The sequence below is a fragment of the Chelonoidis abingdonii genome, chromosome 1, assembly GCF_003597395.2.
Source record: "Chelonoidis abingdonii isolate Lonesome George chromosome 1, CheloAbing_2.0, whole genome shotgun sequence".
Lineage (NCBI taxonomy): Eukaryota > Metazoa > Chordata > Testudines > Testudinidae > Chelonoidis > Chelonoidis abingdonii.
Window position 1 is genome coordinate 211,070,754 of NC_133769.1, and position 4,057 is coordinate 211,074,810.

Genomic DNA, 4,057 nt, shown 5'->3' on the forward strand with positions numbered 1-4,057 from the left:
GGGGTTACCCATTATACAGATTAGCGGGAGATTCACCCAAGGGCCACTAGGTGGTGACACTAACCTATATATTTGTATGATAGCATTTTTACAAGTTGATATAGAAATATAAATCTGTTGCTTTATCTGAACCCAGAATGGATAAAAAAGTTTTGTTTAAAAAAATGCAATTGTTTTTATTTAAATCAGATTATTTTGATTAAATTAAATACATTTATTTTTAAAAATAAACCTGTTTAAAATTAAATTTGACCTTATAATATCCTATATTAAGCACTACCTTTAATAGAATCTATTAAAATCATTTTAAACAAATGAAAAAAAATACTGCATCAATGAGGTCTCCTTAAATATTAATGAGATAAAGGGTGCTACTTTTTAAATCACATACAGAATCACGATGAAAATATCTTAAACTTTTGAGGTCAACTCGAGTTCTATAAACATCACAGTGTCATGTATTGCATTCAGTAAGTATATTATTTTCAGTCTTTACAGTGGAGCAAATACTGGGATTTATATTTTTCCAAATTTAACTACTTTCAGTTTCTAATGTGGAGAAAAAACAAAAGTAATTAAGTAAAACTTGATTTTAGCTACCAGAGGCAGAGAGAATATATTCTTAATTTGGAGTAGTTCATTCAAAGTTGAGAAACAGATTGGGATCTGAGAAAGCAGGAAAGCTACTTTTCCTCTTCCAATCTTTGAATAAAAACCAGGAGAGAGGATGAGATCTACTAGTTCTAAAAATTTGACACAAAGCTAGATTTTCAAAGGTATTTAGGCACCTACAGATGCAAATAGGTGCTTAATTGGTCATTGAACAGCACCTTGCCAGGCACTGATTTGCATATTTAGGTGCCTAAATATTCTTGAAAATCTGGCTTGGGGTGACAAGAAACAATTCATCAATTCACTACAGTTAATACTTCCTTTCTTTAATAGATCAGTTGGTTTTATATACAAAATATGTTTAGATAAACTTACTTTTTTCTTACATATCCAGCACATTTAAGGTAGTTTTATTTAACTAATAAAAAACAATTTTAAAATGCTGGTTTTATATATTTGTAACTGAATTCCAGGTTCCATCCAAATGTAGTTTGACATGAATCCTGAACAAAAAGATATTACCTATAAGAAATGTATCATTAACGATTTTCTGGACTATAACAGCGTTTAAAAGAGAACTGGATAAATTCATGGAGGTTAAGTCCATTAATGGATATTAGTCAGGATGGGTAAGGAAGGGTGTCCCTAGCCTCTGTTTGTCAGAGGGTGGAGATGGATGGCAGGAGAGAGATCACTTGATCATTGCCTGTTGAGTTCACTCCCTCTGGGGCACCTGGCATTGGCCACTGTGGGAAGACAGGATACTGGGCTAGACGGACCTTTGGTCTGACCCAGTATGGCCATTCTTATGTTCTTATGTTCTAACATAATGGAGAAAATGTAAAAATTAAGAATCTGAATAAATGTATGGTAAGCTATATAATTGCTTAATTAAATGTGTATAGAGATATTGTAGTCTCCTCATTTGCAAAAAAAAGTACCTAATTAAGTGTAAAGGCTATATTTAGGTGCAAAGCAACATGTTTTAATGGTTATACCAACCAATGAGAATTAATTATTCTTAAGGAAAAGAACTAAAAAGTACAAATGCAAAATGAGGTTAAAATAAAATATTTAAATCAAAGTTTCCTGTTTGGTGATTAAAATCACTTTGATTTAAATCAATGTACATTGCCAGAAACCTTGAATAATGTATACTTTGTGATACATTTCTTTTTAAAATATACTGTATGGGGTATAATTGAAGTAAATAGCAAGGTATCTAAATCCCAAACACTACTCCAACTGAACAGAAGGATTGACATACTATATCTGACCAGGGGTCCATCTAGTCCAATATCCTTTCTCTACAGTTGCCAGTATCAGATGATTCAGAAGAAGACATAAGAAACTCTGAAGTGGAGATTTATGGTATAAATTGCTCACTGGGAAAGTTTCTTCCAAATGTTTTCTCCAGTTAGAGCTTGGCTTATATCCTGAAACAGGAAAGTTCAGATCTATTCCACAGTTTTCTATTTAAACATGACTATTGTAACTCTGAATGTTCTCATTGTCCATTCCAAAATCCAGTCCATCTTGAATTCTGTCTAATAATAATGTAACCGTGTTAAAGCCAGACAGGATCTCAGTTCCTGGAGACACATCAGACATAAGATGTCAAATACCATTAGATGATAGACACCTTTACTTTGCATGTATTTATTGACTCTCTTTAAATAGTGACAGGTACTAAAAAAGAAGGAGTTATTGTACAGAGGCCTGTACCCTTAGCTGTCCAAGGTAACAAAAATCCAACTTAGCTTGTTACATAAAATTGTTTGTAAAAGCAAGTAGAGTTGGAGATAAATAGACTGGTAAAAACTGGATTGTTTAAAAAGGATCACCCAGACTCTTGGTAAAGTCACAGACAGGCATAACAATGAGCTGAAAGACTCTATATTGGGGAGGAAATGTTTATAGCTTGGTTAACTTTAATGGTATGAGATCTGGGAGGAAATGTTTATAGCTTGGTTAACTTTAATGTGTTCTTGGACATTGTATATCTTACACTCACGACATGGGAGCAGTGAGATGTGTGGACTGGCGGAGAAAGAAGTTCTACCATCATGGCTGCCATCTCTTCCTTCTCCTGGTCCCCGGGAATCCCTATGACACCACTGGGTCTTCATCATTTTCATGATCCTGAAAGGCATCTGGACAGGCCAGAGAAAAGAAACAAATCACAACACATCTCCACTGTTTTTTGAATAAATTCTGAACAACTCTTAGAATGTGAACCATGGGTTCTTGCTGTACTAGAATATATAGGTATCTGAGAACTTTGCAGTAATGCTTTGAGTCATCACCCATTTGTTCTCTCATACCGTCCCCAGGGAAAGAAGTGTGTACAGTAGAGGGTCTTGTATTAATAGTTCTTTTTCTTCCGCATCTTATTTCTTTTTTTGTCTTCTGTCTAAAAAGCATCTGTCTTGTGGTCACACACTGCTGAGAGTGTGTGACCACAAAGGCCAGCTATAAGCCACACCTTAAACAGCCCACTACTAGTAAAAACTTGCCTGTGGCTTAGCAGACTGTGTGCTGGGCCTGTATTTCTCCCATAGTGAGGTGGCCAGTGAAAGTCAGCAGCAGAGACAGAAAATGGAGTTCTCTTTACTATTTTTTATCTCCCCTTTTGTGTGTATTTTGTTTGTTTTGTCTGAAAGAAAGGAGGATCAGACTGCAATAGTTCAAGACAATATTAACTAACTTTTCCTCTCCCCCCCAAAAGGACTGTTAATACCATCTTTAATACCATCTAAAAGGCTGTCAAACAGGGGGTTCTCTGTGCAAAAAAAGAGAGAAAATAAGGGATATTGTTAAGATGAAAGTCCTAATTTATACTTTACGTTCCAAATACTTTAACTGTTTTTTCTTCTTTTCTTGTGTGTTTTTACTAAAAGATTAAAAATATTTTTAATGGGAGTTAAGCCAGTGAAAACTTTGTATGAAACCCTGAACCATACTTAACAGTTTAATGTTGTAACAGTGAACAAGGGTTTTGTTATGTGAAAGTAAAATGAATTATATTGTAAGAATAGAAAGGATTAAAGAAATGTTGTCTACACCTTTAAGCAACATTGTTGGAATGTTGCAATCCAGGTGTCAGGAACACAGACATTAGCACAGGACAATTGCACCATTTAAGGCCAATTGGTGAAGTATAAGCCTTAGATCAATACAAATTAGTAAGGAAGTGGGATATGCATGCTGAGTCCCAGGTGGTTTTTCCTGTCTTTTTCACTTTCTTTGTCCCTTTGTCTTTCTCCCGCTCTTTTATCTGTATAAATAAGACTGCTTAGGCCTTGCATGGCCACTCACATATTCTGAATGTCATTGGCGGAGCGCTGCGCTAATAAACAGAGTGGTCTGACAAATTGTGAGTCCTGATTCTAACTTTGACAATTTGGAGGTTCCACTGAGATGGCAACCGTCTTCACTGGGGCTG